Raw genomic sequence first — 23,937 nt, 5'->3', positions numbered from 1 at the left:
GTGGCCAGCCCAGCCCGGGAAATGTGATTTCTTACCCCTGCACCCTCTCCCTGCGGAGAGGAGTTAGAGGGGAGCACCGGGAAGGAGGCCCGCCGGATGCCCGGCACCCTGAGTCCCGGGCTGGCGCAGCAGTGTCTGTACAGCCCCTCCATCTGGGAGGGAAGGCAAGAAACACGGGTTCATCTGGCCCCATTCCTTTCATCTGGGATCTGTGGCCCTCGTCCACTCGAATTACCATCAGCCGCTGGTTTTTCTGGGGATTTTCTTCACTCTTTCTTTTCCTTTTCTTTTCGACACAGGCTGTGTGTGTGTGTGTGTGTGTGTGTGTGTGTGTCCATGCACACCAGCTTCAGCCAGTGGATGTAGAGGCTGGGAAGACTTCTAGCACCCTCTAGTGGTGGGAAAGGCTTCACCGTTTCCGTGCTCGTCTGTGTATTGGGGTGTGTGCACACATGCGTGTGTGTTTGGGGTGGGTGTGCACGTGTGTGGAGGGTGTCAGGTCCATGGTAGGGCACGCAGGAGTCCAGGGCCCTCAGCCACATGCATATTCATGGGGCAACCCCCCCCCCACCTCCCTGCCCCAATTTCCTCCACCACCCCCAGCCCCACTGCTGGCCTTGTTCCCTGCAGGCTGACTGCCATCTGCCCTCAATGCACCCTCCCTCTTCAAATCTCCCCAGGCAGGCTGCGGCCAGCTTGTCACACCCGGTCCCCTGCAGATCCTCACCCTCAGGCCCACTGACCCACTTTCTGGTCAGAGACGGGGGTGGGGGACCGGGACCCTGTTCCCCCAGCCCAGAGTTCCGCAATGCTTGCTGACATCAGTCTCCCAGGATTACGCCCACCCTGGTTCTGCAGAGACTCGGCCTCTCCTGTCCCCTCCAGAGCCACAGACTTTCCCTGCACCAGCGGCTGGAGCAAGGAGCTATTGATTTCCCTCTGTAAAATAACACGGGGCCAAAAGGGCAGGTTCCTCTTGGCTCCTGCCATCCCCCCAAGTCACCCGGGGCCCTCCAAGGCCTGGCACTTCCTTGGAGGTCCCAGACCCTAAAAGTCACATCGATAAATCCAGCATCCTCCCGCAGGCCGCGGGTGGCCCGTTCAGGGGAGAAACGTCTCTCTGTGGTTTTACCGGAGCCCCCACCAGCAGGGTGTGAGTCTGGCTGTGCCGCTGACAACCATGGGAACTGCATGGGTGTTTCCAGCTGTAAAATGGGCGTGGGTCTGTATAAAATCAGAAGAGGGTCACGCGCACTGTTTACGCTGACCTATGTGCCTGATCACACCACAAATTCGTGTGATGAGATGACGAATAGTCATTGCAAACGTGGCTCTTTCCCGGGTAGGAGAGAGAAGGGAAAAGGCCTGGGGTAGGGTACACCTGTCATGGTCTCTTTCTTCCATCAGATCTGAAAAAACACCTGCAGGACAAGTCATAGAATTCAGGGGAGCTGGAAGACAGGCATGAGACAGGTCTATTCTACTCTCTGGCTTTCTCTGTGTTTGAATTATTTCATGAAAAGATAGTAAAATGAAGCAAGAATGTTAACACCCCTCAGAGGACTGTTAGGAGGGTGTGTCGAAAGCACCCAGTCCCAGCACCAGGGACACCCCTGTCCATTCCATTGCACCCACCACCTGCTGCCCACCCCCACCAGTCCTGACCCGGGGCCCCACAGTCCCTTCTCTGCTGTCCTCTGTCCCTCCCCAGCCCTGGGACCGCCAGCCGATCAGCTCCTCCTTGGGCCTGAATTTGCTTTTGCTTTTGCTTGCAGGGTGCACGGATTAGCAACAGACCTCAACCCAAGAGAACGAATTCACAGGCTCAGAGTGAGGAAGCGTTTCCTGGTATGCAACACGCAAATGACGTTAGGAACTCCGCAGACTTTTGAAAAATAATATCATGTATAATGATATGTATGTGATATACACAAATAATATATACGTGATATATTAAAATACATAGACATGCATATACAGATAATATACACTATAGTATGAGGAGGAGACAGGAGACAATGAAGATATTTATTTTTGAGCTGTCTGGTTTTGGCGAGCAATGCTGGCTTCCCCTAGACTTTTCTTCTGTAATCAGTGTGTTTCCATGGAAGAACAGGGTGGGCACGTCGGTGCCGATCAGGACCCTCTGGGCCGGCCAGGGGTCCGGCCTCTGCCTGCTCATCAGGGATGGACAGCTACGTTTATACACGAAGGGATGTTACCACACGTGGCCTCCTTTCTATCTGAGGACCCAGGAACGACCCATGTCTCTGCATCCCTCATTCCAGGGGGCCTGTGAGCCTCATCACAGCTTGCCTGAGCCCAGAGACCCTACAGGTGCCACGGTGGGAAATGGACAGAGCCTGACGTGGGGAGGGGTCCAGACCCTCAGGAGCTGGGCCATTCCCCCTGCCTCACTCACGGGGGGACTGCACCTGAAGCCACCTGCCGGGTGTCACATAGGAAGCCCCTGGCAGGGCCCAGATGATGGAGGCCACCGAGTAGGAAAAGGCAGAGAAAAATTCTGGTGTTTCTCTCAGCCTCCCGGGCAGGTCAGGCTCCGCCCCTCCTGCCCCCTCAGCCTGTCCTTGCTTCCCATCTAGGCAGGACCCCAGCTCCTGGGAACCCCGCACCTCCCCACCTGGAGCCTCTGTGAAGCCCCCTCTTCACTGGGCCCGAAGGAGACCCTCATTCTCCTTTGGCCACGGGGGTGGGTCCCACGCTGCCCATGAGATCTGGGCCATGCCTGGGGAGGCTCCACTGGGGACTGTGGTTCCTGCAAATCTCGCCTCCACCGTGGGCCGGACACAGAAACACCTCCTCCTGAAACCTCGAAACACCCTAAAAGATAGGTGCTCCCACCATCTCCAGCTTTGGAGGACGAAACCGGCCTGGAGGAGGACAAGTGGCTTTCCAAGGCCAGGAGACATGGGAATGAGGGCCAGGTCAGTGTCACCCCGAAATGTTGACTCTATGATGTGCCCTCCCCACCCCACCCCCCAGAGCACGTGGTGACCGGTGCACGCTGGCAGGAAGGGAAAAGCCAAACATGCCCATGGGGATAATACCCTTGAAACTTTGGGGAGCACCTGCCACCCTGGCCAGCCCATGAGTCCCTCCTGCAGGATTTGTCTGTGGCACCACGGGGCCCCCAGCCCTGCCGGAGATGCCCCCATCCTGGGGCCGAGCCTACCTCTGCCCAGGCACGCCCCTGGCCCCCACCCCCCGTCGTGGGCTGAGATATAAATTAAAATTCAATTTCATTAAGCCAGTGAGCAATCAATCCCAGGCTCTGGCTAACAATGCCGGGCAGGGGGCCTCGGCTTCCTCCGTGGCTGTAATTCACCCGACCTCCCCCGCTCTTGTTCGCAAACTGCTAGAGCAGCACTTCCCGCCCAAATTTATGGCGCTGGCAGCGTCTGGGGCCTGAGTTACAGCTGCAGGTTTGATCGGGGACTGCATTATTCTGCATGTAATCCTCATGCCTTGACAGGCGGGGAAGGGCCCGTTGTTCTCCCAGAGCTGGGCATTGTTCCCTTGCTGGCTGGGCCCCACTTGGAGCCTGGGATCCTGGGTCCTGGACCCCAAACCACCCAACCCCAGGTGGAGAGCCGTCGTTAGAGAGCTCGACCCACAGTGGCATCGATGCCCCACTAAACACAGACCCATGCTGTTCTGTAAAAGGGGAGGGGGTTGCTGCAATCCCATTTCACAGATAGGCAAACTGAGGTACAGAGTTCTGTGACCCACCCGCTGGGGGAGAACCAAGCCTCAGCCTCAGGCCAGGTAACAGCAGACCCCACAGCTGAGCCTCTGTACCAGTGAAATTCACCTCCAAGGGCGCACCGGCTGTGTTCATGCGTGCCTGCTGCTGGTCATAGCCCCAAATCGGAGCAAAAGAACGTATTCAGCAGTCCACAGAGCACGGCCATCACGGACCCATGGGATTCTGGGCTCGTGAAAAAGAGGGAGGTTGCTTCGCGTGTCCTGACATCCAAAGGTGTCCCAGCCCGTGGAGGGAGAAAAGGAGAAAATTATCCTTCTGTGTAATACATGTATGATGCATGAAGCACATACTATATGTGAGCGTATGCACACGTACCGATGTGTGTACGCATGTATGCAGGCTTGTGCATGCACAGAAAATGTGCCTGTAGATACCACTGTCAGCGAGGCTCGCCTCTGGGCTGCAGAACTGGAGGGAGGAGGGGGGGTTGGCTTCCCGCCTTGCAAAGATCTGAACATTGCAGCCAGCCCATAATACTTCTGTAATGATAAAAACCATAAAGCTTTTTTCAAGACCCATATGCTCCCCTGCGGAGCATCTGACTGCTTCTAGAAGTTTCCATTACCCCGTCTGGGCGTCAGATGTTCACACCGGTGCATAGGAGGAGAGTTCAGCCCTCTGTGCCCTCCCCTAACCCCACCCTGCCCTGTGCACCCCTTGCTGGAACCCTGGGCTCCTCCTACAAGGATTGAGGCACCTCTGACCTTTAGAGGTGGCCCTGGGGAAGGGATGATGATGGCTCAGGGCTGCAGAGCTGCAGGACATGGGGACTGGCCTGAGCTGGAAGCAGAAGGCAGGGAGGAAAGAGGGTGAGGCCCAGAAAAGCATGGGGATCGTTCCTACCATGTTAGGAAGCTCCCAGCTCATGGAGCAATGCTTGCCCCATTATAGGGGGCCAGAAACAGTGGTCCCCTCCCCATTTTGTACTGTTCTTTTTTGAGAACCAGTAGTTGTTAAAGCTTCTTTCACATCCCAAGGCTACAACTTCCAGATCTGTGCCCCCCATGGACTCACAGGCTTAGAAGCCAAGCAGAACAACGTGTCCAAAGTGGCAGCCTGTGCGATGGTCCTGCACGAGAGCCTGCACGACAGACACACTCAGAACGGGGTCTCTCTCTCTGTCATCAGCCCCACCCCAAGGACAAGCCCCTTTCCCCTCCGTTGGACAGAGAAAGCGTCTCCCCCCATTCTGCTCAGGCTCCCTGTGCCTGTTCGCCTCTCTCCAGCCAGAGGAATCTTCCTAGATGCAAATATGGTCTGGTCCCGCCACAGCTCAGAGCCCTCCAGGGACCCCCCACCCCCACCCCCGGCAACCAACTGCTCTCAGGACAGCATCTGCTCTGCTGTTTGATTTCCAAAGCCTTGCCCCGTCTGGTCTCTGCACCCTGTGCTGACTCTATCATCTTACCCTACACACACATGTGCACACACACGTACACACGTGCACACACATGCACACACATGCACGTACACACACTCCAGCTGTGCTCTGCCCCTTCCCTCCCCTTGCTGGCCCTCCCCTGTCTGGCTAGTTTCTACTCTTGGGACTCAGCTCAGGGTGCAGGCTCCCAGACATGTACACCGTCACTGGGTTCCCTCTCCTTCCGGATCTACCACTAGTTTCCGCTTCCTGCCCCCTCGGGTCAGGCTGCACCACGTGACCAGTCGTGGCCAGTGGGCTGTGCTGTTTCCTAGATGAAGCATTGAATTAACCAAGGGAGAGGCTCTCGGACCAGCACATGTTGGGAGTGCGGGGAATGGGGATGCCAAAGATCAAAGTCATCTGGTCACTACCCAAAGGACAACTACCTGAGAGACGCAGGGACTCACAGCCAGGTGTGTTACCAACACACAAAGCCTTGTCATTCTAAGTGATGACGTTTGGACTATAACCACAGCCCCAGTAGACTGTCACATACATCAAGCCAAGCTTCCCTCTAGAATTTCCTGATCACCAATCCCTCTCTTCCCACCACAGAGGGAGGCCAGCTGCCCTGACTCTGGTGCCCACAGCCCCTGAGTGCCCCCAGTACACCTCCATACACTGGGTTAGCCCTGCCTGCTCAGGGCTCTGCGCCTGGCAGCTACATGGCTGGAAGGACTCTAGATCCCAACGCAGGAGCCCAGCACAAAGGAGGGGCTCAGTACATGATTAATGAGCTGATGACCAATTGGAAATGAGCTGGGCTCTGAACGGTGCGCGTCCCAGGTAGAGGGTACTGCACAATTGTGGTGCAGAAGCCGAAACAGCCCAGCGAACGGGCCTCTGAAAGACAGTGGGCCAGTTGGGGAGCTGACCTCAGCTTGGAAGTTCCAGACCCCACGAATCCCACAGGCAAGGCACCGGCCAAGCCCCATGGATGCAAGTGGGCTCAGCTCCGAGGACCACCAGCAGTCTCACCCTCTCTCACCCGGGGGCCGACTCTCCCCAGGGGACACTCCCAGAGCCCCTCCGTGTGTCCTTTGGTGGGAGGGTGGACCGCAGCTTCTCCCCAAGAGAAACATCCCCGGGTGGGGCCACGCTGGGCATCGCTGCTCCCTCGGCTTCCTTGTGAGTTGAAATGTATTTTTTTCCCCTGTTCCTAATTAACTCCCTGCCACACTGCTTGCAGTAACGCCTGATTTATCTCTGCCTCTCTGCATGCAGGGGACGGGCTATTTAATCTCTGCCGCGTGGACTCGGGCACACCGTCTCAATGAAATGTACATCCCTCATCCTGTTAGGAGCCTGCCAGCTCTCCTCCATCTCCTTGCTGTCCACGAGCCCGGCCGTCCCGGACCACTGCTGCTGTAAATCATGGTCTCTCCTCTATAATAACACCCTCTGCCCTTTGGCCTCCCCTGTCAGCACGGCTTGGACTCTGCCAAGAGACAGTCAGTGGCTCAGTCCCATTGGCAAACCCAGTAAGCCGGAAGCTGGACCCCGGTATTCCCCAGCCCGGCCCCCTGTGGCCAGTGCCCTTCGCGCTCCGCCAAAGCCCAGAGGTCGCCCTTGGGCAGTTCCCACATGCGCCTCTCTGGGGGATGCCCAGTCAGCAGAGCTTGCTCTGCCCACTGCAGGGCAGACTGGGGTGCCAGGAGTTAGCGCGCCGAGAGCCAGCCCCATCCGTGGAAGGGCAGGAGCGGTATGGAGAGCTGGTTAACTAGAAGGGAAAGCAAGCCCCGATGGGTTTTGTTCACTGGATCTGTGGTGTCAGTACTCCTCCATGGCCCATGTCAAGCCAGCTAGGTGCTGCTGCTGTCGCAGCTGCTAAATGCAAAGTTCAGGCAAGATGGGGATCCTGGGTCTTCTGCACTGGTCTGAGCCCGCTCCGCACACCCTGGAGGGGAGGGGCTGGTTTAAACCCCAGCTGCTTACCCTCAGGGGGCAGTTTCTAGGCAAGTCCCACACAAGCTCAAGCAGGAAGGAGGGGACACTGAAGCTACGTGCCCAAGGGTGAGTGGGCACCCCCCCCACCGCCGCCGGCTGGAGAGGAGGGGGACAGAGGCACCCACTCTCTCAGCAGAGCAAGGAACGTGGCCAGAACTGTGGGCAACTTTGGAGGCTGCCTGTTTGGCTGCTTCAGAAACCATATTCAGAGCAGGTGGGTCTTGGCCAAAGCCATACCGTGGCTCCCAAAACTGTCCCCGGCATTGCACAGACACCCTTCACTGCCTGCAAATGGATGGATTTCTTTTCCAGAAGAATGAGCCCATGAATTCTATTTCATGCCAACCACCCAGGCATTTTCCCACAAAGCACAAGGTGGGTCTTGATGCATTTTTTACCGACGGTGTCAAGGTAGGTTCTTTGGACACTAAAGGGCGGGCGTGCTGTCTGGCCCCACACGGTCTCCATGCAGGACCCAGAGCAAGCCTGGGGGCGGGAGTCCACACACCTGTGTAATGCAGAGCTGGCCCTAGACTGTGGCATTCCCAAACCAGAATGGGCACAAGATCATAAGCCAAGCTTGCGAAAGGTCGATCCCTCGAAGCCACCCCCAGGACTCCAGTCCTGTTGCTCTGGGCGGGCCCGAGACTCAGCATTTCTCATGAGCTCCTGGGCAAGAGCTCCCTGTGCCCGAGAGAGTTCTCCGAACTTGCCTGAAGGCATCAGGACATATATCAGCAGAGGAGCCCAGAATGCCAGCACGAGCTTGGCAGCAGTCTGACACTGGTTGGTGGGCCCCCGGCCAGGCCAATGGGGAGGTTTGGTCTGAGCTGCATTGGCCATTAGACTCAAAGGGAGTCGGTAGTCAGGATCAAAATCCTAAATGTGGCCGTTAGGCTCTGCAAGACTGGCCCTTGCCACCTTCCCAGCCTCACCTCAAATATGATTCCTGCCACCCCCCCCACCGTGGGCTCCCACAAAGCTGTCCTTGATGCAGTCCCTCCGTGATGTTCTGATCCCCTGCTCTCTGATACCCCTTTCTGCTGGCTAACATCTCCGCTGTGGGATTCCCCCCTGGAGAAGCCTTCTTGACCTCAGGACTGTGCTGCATCGCCTGTCCGTCTGCTAGCACAGGGACGGCCCTCGCTCTCTCTTCAGGAGGCAACTGCCAAGGGAGTGCCCTGAGCTGCCGGGCCCAGCTGGAGGCAGCCCTGGGCGTTGTGACACCCTCCCAACCCCCGGCTGGCCCGGCCTAGGTTATCAGGAGCTACCCTGCCAGCCGAGGCTCTCTCTACCCACCCTCCTTCTTTCCAGGCACCATATCATGCTCTCAAGCGGAGTGTCTCCTCATGTGCTGATCTGCTACCCAAACACTATTTTTGGCGAAGTGTCCATTCAAATCGTTTGTGCATTTTTTATTAGGTTGTTTGTTTCTTTGCCCTTGAGTTTGGAGAGTTCTTTATATACATGTCTGGATACATGTCTTTGTCAGATGCGGGTTTTACAGCAGCCTCATTTTAACACTGCGGCCTGGCCTCAAGGGTGGGTCTCTGTGCTCCTCAAAGTCAGCCATTAATTTGAAAAACAAACCTGCAGCAGCGCCCACCCAGCAGCGAGGGGCCAGGGCATCCTGGGAAGCTGGGGGAAGCAAGCGCTCACCGGTGGGGAGCGGTTAGCCAGGTAAAGGAAGAAGAGAACGTGTGTTGAGAGGAAGAGAAGGAGAGAACATTCTAGACCTCTCTGTCCAACAGGGTAGCCCCTGGCCACACGTGGTATTGAGCATTGGACACGTGGGGCGTGAGACTGAGCAACCAAGTTTTTAAACTTTCTTTTAATTTGAAAACTGACACTGTTCAGTTATTGGGAAACTTTTAAGTACGTTCGGTGCACCTGGGGTATGCGAATCTCTCTTCCGGCTGTAGGTTTTGTGACATCTAAAGGCAGGTCAACTCTTTCTCATTAAAATGTAGCACCAGAGCTGAGATGCCTTACACGCGGAAAATACACACCAGACTTTGGAGACTTAAACCTGCATCATCAATAACTCGTGTATTGATTACATGTTGCTACTGCTCACACATTAAGTAAAATATGTTCTTAAAATTTATTCTCACGGTTCCTTCCTCCTTTTTTAATGAGGCTACCAGAAAATTTCAGGATACCTCCGCCGCTTGTGTGCCGCATGCATGCTGTTTGCAAGGTGAGCGGCTCTGCTCTAACCGCGGGAGCAGAAGCCCAGGACGCCATTAGCGCCCGCGTACTGCCTGGTACGCACCTGCCCCAGCACACGCGGGCAGTCACGGCAGGGCTAAGCGATCTCACGTGCAGATCCCAGGAACGAGGCCACGCCCCTGCCACGTGAAACAGGTGTGTTTGTTTCACCAAGAGCACGTGGTCCTGGGAGCGTCTTCCCACCGGAAATACGCAGGGCACGCGCATGTGCACACCCCTTTCGACCTCACGCCCCTCCCTGGCAGGGCCGGCAGCCATCCCCTCGGGGGAGAGAGCTTAGAAAGCCAAATCTTGACCATTGTGGCAGAACAAAACATGTGGCTCCAAAATCCGTGGAAAGAAACTAAGATCCAGAGAACGCATTCTCTCGGCTCTTAAACTAGTCGGAGCCCCTTCCAGCTGGGGAAGGAAAGTGGAGAGACGGAGGGGAAAGCACGGGGTTTGGATGTCACTGGGGGGTCGGACAAGGGGCCCTGCAGCCTGCCCCCTCCGGTGGGAGAGGAATGAGAAGTCCCCAGGACTTGGACAGCGGGGGACAGACGGACCCCAGGGAAATCTGGTAAGCCGGGGGGTGCCAATACGGGAGGAGCTGGTGGGGGTGGGAGGACAGAGGGGACAAAGAGCATGGAAGTAAGGGACAGCGAACAGGCTACCGAAGAGGAAACTCTCTCCGGACAAGTAGAGCAGGGGGATGAGACACACCCCTGTCCTTTTAGGGGACACTGGCATCAGGAACAACCAATGACCAGGCACCTACTCAGCGCCGTAAGTCTGTATGACCCCCTAGAACATAACTGCCACGCCAGGGCCAAAAGAAGGGCAAAGGGACCCTCTAAACTCTTGAGTTTAAATGACCCACTTTACCCAGAACTGGCCAAGATGGCGTTTTCTGCCATGGGTTCGAATACGGTCTCAAAGTAGCCATCAGACTGAGAACACCTGAGTCCCTAATGGAAGAAATGCATCCCCACCATCCAGGTCATGAGACAGGTTCTTTCCCAGGGTGGCCTCAGAAGCTTCCAGAACTCAGCTGTGTGGGAGAAGGCAGACATGGCCAGACCCCTGGGGCTGGAAGCACCCACCTCGAGCTACAAGCAGGGAGAATTCCCTTGGAGCTGTGTCAGGTGTCTGACCTTGCAGCCCTGGGCTTGCTGAGCCTCTGGAGGCTGGGGCGGTTTGGGGGGGGGGGGGGCATGGCGGCATGCAGTGGGCTGATGAATGGCCTTGCTCTCCCAAGCGGCCAAGACCAAGCCTGGTGAACAGGCGTAGTGGCCAGCAGTAGAGCTCCTGGCTGGATGGGAGTGACAGACACAGGCACCCCTGGTCCCAACCCCAGCAACCCCTCCCCGTGCCATTGTGCTTTCTCACCTACAGCTGCCCCTGGCTGGGGAGGGGGACAAGGCCTGGGGTCCCAAGACACTGGTCACCCCGTCTGGTTCTGGAGAAGGGAATCCAGGCACTAATGAGAACAAATGGCAGCCTGGAGAACTCATTTGTGCCTCCCAGATGAGATTTTCACCCCCACTTACCCCTCCTCACTCGCAGTTCAACAGAACCCGCTCTGGGTTTCTTTGTGTGGCATGAGCGCCACCTGGTGGGTGCCAGTGGGGATTTCGAGCCATGTTCTCCAGGAGGCCAGACCAGATCAGGGCCAAGGTTAGACCACCCACCGAGCCAGCAGCCGCTCAGTGGGAGCCTGAGGACTTGGACACAGTGGCAGCAAGGTCTAGCTACAGGGGCCACACCTCCCAGTCAAGAGGACTTCATGCATTCTTTCCCCCAAGCATGCACTGAGTGCCCACTGCCTGCCAGCTCTCTGGGGATCTAGAGATGAACAAAACGGTCACATGCCTGGCTTCACAGAGTGTCCACCTTAATGGGGGAGGCAGAGAATGAGCGTGTAAATAATGAGATAATTTCATAATGTGTTCGGTGCTGTGAGAATTCTCGAGCTCAGGAACAGAGTCCAAAATGCTTCTCAGGGTCTTCAGTGGGCCTGGCTTTAGCCTCATCCTCCAGCACCTTGACACAGAGCCTGGGCCCCATCCTTCCGGAGCTCCCCACAAGTCCTTACCTGCTATGCTGTCCAGGCCGCAGAGCCACATCTGCGCAGGCCATTCCCTCCAGCTGCTTGCCCTTTACAACAAAACTCAAAGATCACCTCTTCCATGAAGCCTTCCCTGATACTCCACAGGCAGAATCAGCCCCTACCACCATTGTCGTAGTACTTGTGCACCTTGTATGGACGCTTCCACAAGGTCAGAGAGTGGAGTATGAGCGCGGGGCATGGAGCTGGGAGGATCTTGTGTCCTGCCCTGACTTGGCCACTGCGGGGGTTTGTGGCCATGGGCGTGGTTCCTAACCGTTCTTCGCCTCAATTTTCTCATCGGTGAAAAATGGGACTTAAAATAGCACGTACCTCCTGGTTGAGAAAACGTAAGGCTTTAATGTCAGTGAAGAGCTCCGCGCATCTCAGGGCACGTAGAAGACATGTTAGGTAAAAACAAGCTGCAATCATTCAATATTATTATTGTGTCAAAGCCAGAGGAGAAGCTGTTTGCTTTCTGGCTTTCCCCGCAGAGCTCTGAGTGTCTCTGGGTCTTGTCTTAGGAGGAGGGCCGTTTCCCTGCTGTCCCAGAACTGTGATGCGGGACCCCAAGCCAGAGGTAGAGGAGTATCAGTTCCCCCCACCTGGCAGTGAAAGGGGTAAGATGTCTTCTTGGGGCTGAAGAAGTGACCAAAATGTCAGCCCACCGTCTCCCCATCCCTCCACTGCCTGCCATACAAGCGAGCGGGAGACCACGACGAGGCAGGGGGTGTGTCACAGTCAAGTTAAGAAAGAGACACCCTTTTGCCCCTCCACCTCCTCTCCCTGCTCTACACCACTCGGCTAAGCAGAGAGGGAGGAAGAGGAGGGAAGAGCAGCTGGTTCCTCCTCCCTGCCTCCCTCCCGGGGCCCTCAGGGCAAGGCCTGGCTGTTCTGCAGAAGGGGACAAGATGACCGTGAAATTGGATTTGAGATGGAAGTTTTAGATTCAACCAAACAGGCCTTTTTATTGCCCCCAAAGTGCCCGGGAAATGACAGAATCTGTCCGAGCTCTAGCGAAGGGACAGGAAGCAGAGAGTGGAAAGAGCAAGGCTGAGGGGAGTGAATCACTGGCGGGGAAAACCAAACCATTTCCTGTGCATTCCCGAGGTAGGCCAGAGCGACCGTAAACAGCTACGCCTGTCCCCAGTGCCTGGTGCGAGCGGGTGTCCAAACCCAACTTTGCAGGAGGATGGGGTCATCTCTACACCCAGCAATTCCGTGCCCCAGACATGCTCCCCGTGAGAGTCTTGGCCCTGGATGCCCCCACACACTCCCACACCCCTGTCCCCCTTCCCCCCCACCCTTGAGCCCATGCTCTCAGCACACGCAGAGCCCCACACCTACTCTGTTGTTCTTCTGCCTTGAAATTCCTAACACCTTTTGAACCAGGACCCCGTATTTTCATTTTGTACTGGGGCCTGCAAATTTCGTAGCCAGTCCTAGGACACGTCCTTGCTCCCGGTCCCGGAGGACATAGAAACCCACAATAAGGAAGACAGCGTTTCTAGACAGAGAAGGCCAAGGGCAAGGAGGGAGCCAGGCTGTAACAGGAATAAGGTAACCGCCCACATGCCCGGCTGAATTCCTCCTGGCTATTAATCCATTTCATCTTTACAACCTGTTCAGGCTTGCTTAGTTCATCTCCGTTCTACAGAAGCAGAAACTGAGGCACAGAGAGATAAGTAACTGGTCCAGGAGTCGGCACAGCCAGCAAGCGGCAGGCAGAGCCTAGGATACCCAGGATATATTCTGGACCCTAAGTATTTTCCGTGGATTATCGCTAACCTTTGCAGGAACTCCACAGTAGTTATTACTAGTAACCAAAGATTTGGGGTGTCTTTATGATATCTGGTTAAGACAGTACTTCCTGGCCCCTTTGTTGAAACAGACACAAGCAGCTGTGGACCAGTGTGGACTAGAACCAACAGGCCATCATATACACATGATACTATACATATAGTACGTATATATAATAATTGTGTATATAATGTGGTGTGTATATATACATATAAATATATAAATATATATGTATAAGAGGCTTATATTTATATACCACAAGAGACTTATTTTTTAAAACTGGCTCACAGGATTGTAAGGCTAACAGGTATGAACCCTGTAGGACAGGTCGGCAGGCCCGAGACCCACGCAGGATTCCTCTGCTCAGGAAAACCTCGTTTTTATTCTTTGTGCCTTTCAACTGATTGGATGAGGTGCGCCTGCATTCACGGGGTAATCTCCTTTACTTCGAGCCCCGTGTCCACCACATCTACAGAGTACTGTCCCAGCAACGCCTAGGTTAGTGTTTGATTAAATCACTGAGTACGATGGCCTCCCCCAAACAGATGCCTCCAGCTAACCATCCCAAGTTCTGGCCAACAAGCTGTGTGGGAAGAAGTTGTCGTTTCCCGGTCGTTCACTGCACTGCGAGTCCAAAACCCTCCAGAGCTCTTTCTTTGCCTCTCCTGGGATCAGCAGTCTTCAAGGTGGTGGTTGCGGAGTCAGCCTGGGTCCTGGGATGAGTTGAAATAAAGGAGATCTCAGGGGTGCCTGGTGGCCCGGTGGGTTGAACATCCTACTCTTTTTTTTTTTTTTTTTAAGATTTTATTTATTTATTTGACAGACAGAGATCACAAGTAGGCAGAGAGGCAGGCAGAGAGAGAGGAAGGGAAGCAGGCTCCCTGCTGAGCAGAGAGCCCAATGCGGGGCTCGATCCCAGGACCCTGGGATCATGACCTGAGCCAAAGGCAGAGGCTTTAACCCACTGAGCAACCCAGGTGCCCCATGCATCCTACTCTTGATCTCAGTGTCCTGGGATCAAGCCCCGTACTGGGCTCCACACTCAGTGGGAAGTCTGCTTGGGGATTCTCTCTTTCTCCCTCTGCCCCTTCTCTCTCTCTCTTTCTCTCTCTCTCTCTCTCTCTCTGGTAAATAAAATCTCAAAAGGCGATCCCTGCCCCTAGAGCCTTCAATGGACTTGAGGTGGGAGCCAGAAATGAATAAATCTTGGGTTTAGGAGAATTTCGTGAGACTAAACTAAGTCCAAAGAACGTGTGACCTTCTCCTTCTCCTTCACCTTGCATTTGTGCAGCCCTTGTGAACTGGCTGTTTCTTGAGCATCGCCCAAAGGCATCCCCAGATCCTAACCTGCTCCTCAGAGGTGACAGGGAAGTCTCCACGTATGTTGTTACTGAGGACGAAATAACAGACACCAACCTGTGATGTTTGAACCCAGACCAGCACCTGAAACAAAAACTCACCCCGCTGTCCAGATGGCTGCTTGGTTCTCAAAATTGCTGACTCTTAGATCCCATAAATGTTCTCCTTCTGGCACGTGGGGTTAGGTTAAGTAGAACCTAGGTTCAAATAGAGACGTGCCAGAGCACATGAGTCCTAGGTCCCATGACTAATGCTCCTAAAAAAAAAAAAAACAAAAAACCATGCTGACTCTGGTTGAAATAGTCAACCAGCAAGACAACTCTATTCTAAACCATGGCAGGCACCACCCTGAAGAATTCCCTTCTCCCCTTCCAAGAGAAATGACAAGGCCTATCCTAAAGAGAGGTTCCTTTGTGATGCCTTCAAGGCCCCTGGAGACTATGCCTGCCATTCAACCAGCCATCTACTCATCCACTCATCCACCCACCTACCCACCCATCCATCCTCTCATATAGCCATTCACTCATCCATCTATCTAACCACCCGGCCAGCCAGCCATCCACCCACCCATCTATCCATCTACTCATCCATCCATCCATTCATCCACCCACCCACCCACCCAGCCAGCCATCCACCCATCCATCTGTCCATCTACTCATCCATCCACCATTCCGTCCATGCATCCATCCATCCATTCATCATCTAACCATCCATCCATCCATCCATCCATCTTTTATCCCCTTCTTTTCACTGCCAGGTATCAGTGTCAGTGTATAGAAAATAAAGGTAATAATCATAATAATAATCAACATTTTCGCACATCTTTCTTCTTAGGACTTTACAGATCTCATCTAATCTTCAATAATTTCAACTCGTGCCATTACTGTTCGCACTTTACGGGTGAGGAGAAGCAGGGCACGGTGAGATTAAATAATTTGCTCAAGGCCACACAGTGAGTAGAGGACAGAGCCAAGATCAGAATAGAGAGCCACGCTGTGGACTGTACCGCCACATTGCAGTTGTAACAGTAAGGATGTGCTAGGTTAGGAGGCAAAAACAAACAAGCCTATGACCTTTTTTACTTGATACTCTAACAAACAAATTTAACAAGCTGGGCTATTTGCTTAGATAGTCTATTTCTGACTTATAAAACTTTGCGGCTTTCAGAAGAACTACTAACGTTAATGACATCAAATTTAACTTGACACCTTTTTTTTTAGGTTGTAATATCAAATTTAACTGCAACATGGTCAGAGAATGAGGTCTGGATGACACCAGTCCCTGAAAATGTGTTGAAACTTGCCTTCTGACCCCCTTGGTCGTCATTTGAAAATGTTCCTTGCATTTGGACAGAATACGTATTCTGCAATTGTTGGGATCGTGATTCAACCTATCTTAGTAGGTCAGACTTGTTCATTGTCACTTAACTTATTTATTGGTGCATAACAAGTTGGTCCAAATCTTAGTTACTTAGCATTTCATGTGGTCACAACTCTGCAACCTGGACTCAAGCCAGGCAGCTGTGCTGGTCCTTCCCTCAGTGTGGTTCGGCTGAGCCTGAGGGCACAGCTCAGCTGGGACACGGGGGTGGCTGGAACGGTCTTCCTTTGCAGGTAGTCCTGGGTCTTCACCTTTTCCCAGTGTCTCCAACTCATCACCTGGACTTGTCAAAGCAGCACAGAGCTCTGAGTACACAAAAACAGAAGCTGAAGGTTTCCTTAAGAAAGCCACACTCTAGGGGCACCTGGGTGGCTCAATGCATTAAGCCTCTGCCTTCGGCTTGGGTCGTGATCTCAGGGTCCTGGGATCGAGCCCCACGTTGGAATCTCTGCTCGGCAGGGAGCCTGCTTCTCCCTCTCTCTCTGCCTGCCTCTCTGCCTACATGTAATATCTGTCAAATGAATAAATAAAATCTTTAAAAAAGAAAAAAGAAAGAAAACCACACTCTATTTGTCAGTACATGCTCTACATCCAATCCAGATTCATACTGGAAGTGATTCTTCTGGGGGCTACAGTAACAGACTTTCACAACAGCACCTTTTGATTTCTTCAACTATTAATTACTGGCAGAGGTGTGTTTAACCCACACCCTCACCCCAGCGGTGATGGTGGATTCCTCTGTGAGGCTGTGTCCATTCTTTCCTTTCAGTGTTTGAGGATGTTATTAGGTGCATACAAGTTTAGAATTGTTCTGTCTTACCAGTGCCATAAAACTTTTATCATATAAAATGACTCTTCGTCTCCAGCCGTGCTTCCAGACTTAAAATCTACTTGGTCTCCTATTACTATAGATATGCCAGACTTCTTTTGTTGGGCATTTGCCTGGCAAATCTTCCTTTACTCTTTTACTTTGATCTTTTCTGGGTCATCAGGTACGTCCTTTAGGAGCAAGCAGCTGGACCTTGTTTTTATTTCATCCAGTCTGACAGATTTTGTCTTTGAACTATTTTAGTCTGCTCACACTTATTTTGAACCATATATCTGGATGTATTTACACCAAATATATTTCTGCCCCATTTGTCCTGCCTTTATTCCTATGTTTCTCTCTCCTTCGTTCCTTACATTCTTTTGTCTTGGTTGATTTCTGGTTCCTCATTCCATTTTTCCCCTCTGCCTATGTGGAATTTATGCATTCTATTTCTCTTCTTTTTGTGCTTACCCTCAAATTTTCAGCATGAATATTTAACTTGACAGAGTTTAACATTAATCAAAATGTTTATTCTCTTCTCAAACTATATATATATATATATATACTCTTGGTGTCCAGTGTTTTAAGGCTATATTCTCCTTAACTCCACAAATTAAAATTATTATTGTTATTTAATATTGTCACTGATAAGAATTACCTATGTGTTCACAAACTGCCCCTCTTTCTTTTTGTATGGCGGACCTTCCTTCTGAGATGATTTTTCCTTCTTCTTAAAGCAAACTATAGTAGATTGCCATAGCAAAAATACTGCAGACTCGATGGCTTCACAATAGAAATTAAATTCCTCACATATGTGGAGGATAGAAGTCCCAAATCAAGGTGTTGGCAGGTTTGGTTTCTTCTGTGGCTTGTCTCCTTGGCTTATAAGTGGCCGTCGTCTTCCTGTGTCTTCACATGGTCTTCCCTCTGTTTGCATCTTGTCCAGATTTCCTTTTCTTATGAGGACACTGGTCACGGGGTCACAACCCCCACCCAATGACCTTGTAATTTAATTACCTTTTTAAAGACCCTATGCCCCAACAGAGTCACATTCTGAGGTCCAGGGTATTAGGAGTGCAACATATGAATTTTGGGATGAAGGCACAGTTATGCGCCCATAACACATGTTATTAGGATAAAGTAATTGTCTGTTTTTATTTGAAATGCCCTCGTGTACTCCCATTTTTCTTGAAATATATTTTTACTGGGTTTACCATTCTAAGCTAATGGTTATGTCCCCTCAATACTTTTAAGATATTAATTCCAGGGGCACCTGGGAGGCTTAGTGGGTTAAGCCTCTGCCTTTGGCTCAGGTCATGATCCCAGGGTGCTGGGATCAAGCCCCACGTTGGGCTCTCTGCTCAAGGGGGAGCCTGCTTTCCCCTCTCTGTCAAATAAATGAATAAAATCTTAAAAAAAAAAAAAAGATACTAATTCCAATCTGGCTTCTACTTTGGCCATTGAGAGATCAGCTGTCTGTCAACTGTTGTGATTGCTTCCCGGGTTTCCTGAGATGGCACATGCAAAATGCTTAGAATAGTGCCTGGCTCCTAGTAACTTTCCTATAAATAGTAGCCATGACTGCTTTCTCTCTGGCTGTTTTCAAGGTCTTCTCTTTGTCTTTGATGTCCTTCAAGGTCATGATGGTGTATCTCCACCCAGATTTCATTTGTTAAGCTAAACAGTTTGTGTTGTGTGCCAACTTAAAATTCTAAGCTGTAATTTCTTCAGATACTGCCTCTTCTCTCTAGTCCCTTTGGAACTCTGATTAGATAGATGTTCAGTAGGTCTTTCCTGTCCCTTATTCTCCATATTTTCATGTTGGATTCAAGGTGATGTTTTCAGATCTGTGTTCCAGCTTTCTCCATTCATCTGTGTCTTAGTCTTCAACTTAACATACCCATTACATTTCTATTTCAATCATAGTTTCCATTTTTAGATGTATTATTTGGCTCTTGTTCACATTCTCCCAAACGTTTTTTATAGTCTCTTATTCCTTATTTGTACTTTCAACATCCTCTCTTATTTCTTTTTTTATTGATTGATTGATTGATTGATTGATTTTAGAGAGAGAGAACATACCCATGCACACGGGAGCAGGGAAAGGGGCTGGAAGAGAGGAGAGAGAGAGACTCCCAAGCAGACTCCCTGTTAAGCACGGAACCCAACATAAGGCTTGATCCAAAGACCCTGAGATCACGACCTGAGGCAAAACCGAGAGTCAGACGTTCAGCTGAGTGAGCCATCCAGGCTCTTCTATTTCTCTTGTGATATTAAGCGTCTTCATTCTATCATTTGTATTTGACAAGTTCAATATCCCACATTTTTCAGTGTGATTCTGTTGTCTGTATCTTGGGCTGTCTTTCACTCATGATGCTTTATTTTCTTCGGTGTTCACTGGTTGTTAAAAAAAAAAGTACACTGCTTCCTTTGGAACTTAATCTGTTGATAAATGATTGACATCCATACTGTTGATTTTACCAGCTCTATCACTGAATATGTAGTCCTTTCTGGTCCTAGGTTTACGCAGGTCTCTCCTATCAGACTCCCTACCTTCAACAATCTTTAGGTTTTATCTCCTGCAGCCAGGAAAATAGAAACCTAATCTTCAAGGGGTCAACAGATGTTGTCAAGAAAGCTGGTGGCTTCAGCACTAATCTGCTTAAATCTGAATTTTTTGTTTCCACTTTGATTTTGGCCCCTCAGCCTTCCTTAATCAGCTCAGTGACTCTTAAAAAAAAGTTTTAAATAGTTTATAAGGCACTTTAAATTTTTATTGCAGAAGGTTTTCTCTGAGTATTTGGTCTACAACACGTCAGAAAAGGAAGTCTCTTACTACTTCTTTCTTCCATACCTCTCCCTCGTCCTTCTAGAACTCTTAGCATTTCCATGTAACTCTCCCTTCCTTCCTCTCATGATTCCCATCTCTTTATACTTGTCCTCTGGGTTTCGAGATATTTCTTTCACTTTATCTTCCACTTCTCTCATCTTGTTTTTTAGTATTTCTCAATGGTTACCACTATCATTTGTTGTTGTGGTACAATGTCTCGTTATCATTTTTATTTTTTAAAAAAGATTTATTTATTTGACAGCTAGAGTGTGTGAGCAGAGGGGAGGCAGAAAGGCAGAGGGAGATAGAGTTTCAATCAGATTCTTCATTGAGCACAGAACCTGATGCAGGGCTTGATCTCATGACCCTGAGATCACAACCTGAGCTAAAACCAAAAGTCAGATGCTCAACCAACCACACCACCCAGTTGCCCCTACAATGCCATTTTATTTTATTTTAAAGATTTTATTTATTTATTTGACAGACAGAGATCACAAGTAGGCAGAGAGGCAGGCAGAGAGGAGAGAGGAGGAAGCAGGCTCCCCGCTGAGCAGAAAGTCCAATGCAGGGCTTGATCCCAGAACCCTGAGATCATGACCTGAGCCGAAGGCAGAGACTTTAACACACTGAGCCACCCAGGCACCCCTACAATGCCATTTTATACCATGAACAACTCTCCTGAGGGGGGATGATGATGGTGGTAATGGAATGGTGATGATGGTGATGGTGCTGATGGTGATTGTGATGATGATGGTGGTGCTGATGGTGATGATGGTGGTGACAATCATGGTAGTGGTGGTGGTGATGGGGGTGACGTCAAGCTTTCATCCATTTATCATTATTTGAGACGTTCCGTTTCTTCTCTCTGGCCCCTCGGTCCCCTTAAGCCTATTCAGACTTTCTCTTTTCTACTCACAGCTCTTTGGCTTCCAGGGAAAGCTCTTACGGTCCCTTTGTAGTGAGGAAATATGAGGTAACAGGCTAGATGTTGCTCCCCTGAGCCCAGAGAGGAAGCTCCTGTGTTTCAGCAGTTGTGCCTGTTGGCAAGCTCCCATCCTCAGAGACGGGAAAGCTTTCAGCCCATTTGCCCATGCAGCTCTCCCACATTCTCTCCAGGCCAAAGAAGACATCACACAGGACTACATTCATAGGATCCAAGGGGAGATTATTCCTTTTGGGAACCCCAGAGTCTTGGGCCTTATCCCTGACCTTGGAGCTCACGATGAGTGAGAGTGAGAGTTGGAGACTGGGAGTCCTGTGGCTGTTCTCTTTTCCAGAGATCCCAGGGAAGCTCGCTCTTCCACATACGTATTCCAGGCCCTGCCATTGAACCCTCCTTGCGGCTGCCCCTTAGCTCAGGAGGTGGAATTGAACACGAGGTGGGAGGAGCATTCAGGCCACGCCTCCCACCCCTCGACCAATCTTTAAACACATGGTGGCCATCTGTTTACCAATTTCAGTCTTGCTTATTTGTAGGAACTGTATGTTATTTCATCTATACGGCTGTACTTGAATTTATTTAACCTGACCTTTCCCCAGGTTTTAGATTTTAATATCATATAGTGTCTGGTCCTTCTGGATTCTTCCTCATCATGCCTGTATCATTGTTCTAAATTTCTAGCACTGGATCCCCACAGCTCCAAGAGGATAACAATGTTAGAAATTACTGAACGCTCATTATGTGTTAGGGCCTTCGTTCTATGCGTGAGAGGTTGAGTTGTTCAAGATCACATAGCTAGTAGGTGGTAGAACCAAGCTTCCAAGTTCTCATGCTTTCATCCATTTCATACTGCACGTGGGGAAGACACTGGATCAGGTCTCCAATCAAGCTTCCGCAACTTACTAACTATACTTCCCGTGACATGTGACGTGAACTTCCTGGGACCCAGATTGTCCTGTTACGATAATCTCTGCCTTGCCTCCCTCCCAGCAGAGGACAAATGAGATGGTGTATGTGGAAGCACTTAAAAAACTACAACTCATCACACGAATGTAAGGGATCATTAAGAGATCATTATTAAGTACACAGATAAGCTTGTTTACTTCAAGCACCTGAGCCCTTTGACAAATGTAAGGGCTATGCCCAGAGACCTTATCAACTCCCCAGACTGGATACTACATAATAACTGCATAAACACAAGCACAAAGTTATTTATAAAGATGTAAAGTTATTTGTAACTTGCTCAACAGTGTTTTGTGCCTTACCTTTTCATGATTTCTTTTTTTTTTTTTAAGATTTTATTTATTTATTTGACAGAGAGATTACAAGTAGGCAGAGAGGCAGGCAGAGAGAGAGAGGAGGAAGCAGGCTCCCTGCTGAGCAGAGAGCCCGATGCGGGACTCGATCCTAGGACCCTGAGATCATGACCTGAGCCAAAGGCAGCAGTTTAACCCACTGAGCCACCCAGGCGCCCTGATTTCTTTTAATTGAATGAAGAGCTAACTCTGGTCCAGCATTTCTGCAAGTCTTTTCCATTTCTGTCATAACACTGGTGTTGTGTCTTTCTGTAGAAGGCCATTTTAACAGAGAAACAAGACTTTCTTTTTCATCATGTTCGAAGGATGACCGAGTACTAGATCATATGTTGTTGACTCATAAGTGATACAAATTCATGCCCCTGTAAATGACATGTCACCCATCATTGGGACTTAGGCTCCTTGGGGAGTTGAGATCCTGGAATATCCTGGATCTGAGGCGGAGACTAGGGACTCCTGTAGTCTCCAGTGTGCTCAGTGACTTGAGCATCCTGGTTCCTTAACGTGGAAGTTTCTTGACACGAAGAATTCATCTTTTCCACCTTCAGCTTCCTCTCCTAAAGTCTCCAGTGCCTGGTGTTTTCATGAGTACGTAAAGGTTATTTGTTGAATGGGATGACATAACATTCAAAATCACTTTTTCTAACACTCACTCCTCTCTACACAGAGACAATGATACAGTGAAATTGAAAGCAGGGCCCAAGTCCATCCTGTGTGGAACCTGGGTACTTGGGTCAGCCGTTTGCAAGCTGGTTTTTATTTTATCCACCTGGTGAGAAGGGTTTGGGGACAGGATCATCTTTAAGACTTGCTAAAACAATTCAACAAGGAGGCCATTAGACTAAAGTGGCTTTAATGCAGTGATGGCTTAGGAAAGCAAGCCAAAATCCAAGCCTGTAAATGCTTCACAGTTACAAAATCGAAATGCTGAAGACAACCAATCACAAACAGCCAGCTAACCTTTAAGCTATAGAGAATAAATTTCCTTTCTTTGCTCCTGGCACTTTCTCTATAGAATTATTTTCCCTGGCCCATTCCGAGGAGTATTCTTAACCACTTCTGGTGTGACTGAATTTTTGCTCCAATACTTCAAACTCTTAAACATTTTAATACGCTTCAGTTTGGCTTTTAACCGACCACGGTTCCCAAATCTGGCCAGTCACCTGGAGGTTAAGAGATACCTGAGCTACTACCAAGAGGTTGTGACTCGCTTCACCTGGGACAGGTTCAAATCTGTAATAAGGTCCTAGCAAGATCTTACTTGGGTCTCAGCAGCCTGAGACGTGTTTTACAAATTCACGTTCTCAGTCTGTGTCTTCATAACCGTAGGAGTTGGTTGCTCTAGTCGCCCCCATTTTGCATAGAAGATTGACACTAAATATGGGGTTGGGGGTTGGGGGGAGCTGCCTGTAAGCTTCCGTACCCAGTAAGGGATTGAGGGGAGATTCCAACTCAGACTCAGCAACTGCAGACTCCAATCACTGTGCTACCTAAGACTTTTTCGGGGTGGGAGAGGGTGCTTCTGGTGATTTGATTGCTTAGCCAGCTTTCAGAGAAGACAGACGCCCAGAGGCCATGCCACTCTCAAAGGCTGCATTTGTTTGAATGTGTGTCCCCTTCCCCCGTGTTTCTCGAAGGAAATGGTTTAGGAACAGTTGTCTCTGTGAGCCTAAAAAGAGCAGCTGCACCTCCTATCGGCATTTTCCGGCAAGGCATAGTCCACTCAGCGAACCTTCTGGTCTCACAGGTTGACCCAATCTGGGAACCCAGGGAGAATGTTTCTGTACACCTGGCACTTCTGGTCCCGCCCGGTTTCTCCAGTCTCCCAATCCCAAGCCCGTTCGCCGTGATGGACGTGACGCCAGAGCAATTATAATTGGTCATGGCGGACGGCCGCTCCGCCTCCCCGGCCACCCCGCCTCCCTTTCATTCTGAAAGAAAGAACCTCATCCCGGGCGCCCAATGAGAAACGCCCCCACCCCGAAGATCCCGCCTCTTTCGGCGCCGGCCCCGCCCCGAGAGTGGGGGG

Source organism: Mustela nivalis (genome assembly GCF_964662115.1).
Source record: "Mustela nivalis genome assembly, chromosome: 19".
NCBI classification, from domain to species: domain Eukaryota; kingdom Metazoa; phylum Chordata; class Mammalia; order Carnivora; family Mustelidae; genus Mustela; species Mustela nivalis.
The sequence above is the reverse complement of the archived record's forward strand: the minus strand, read 5'-3'. Positions refer to the sequence as shown.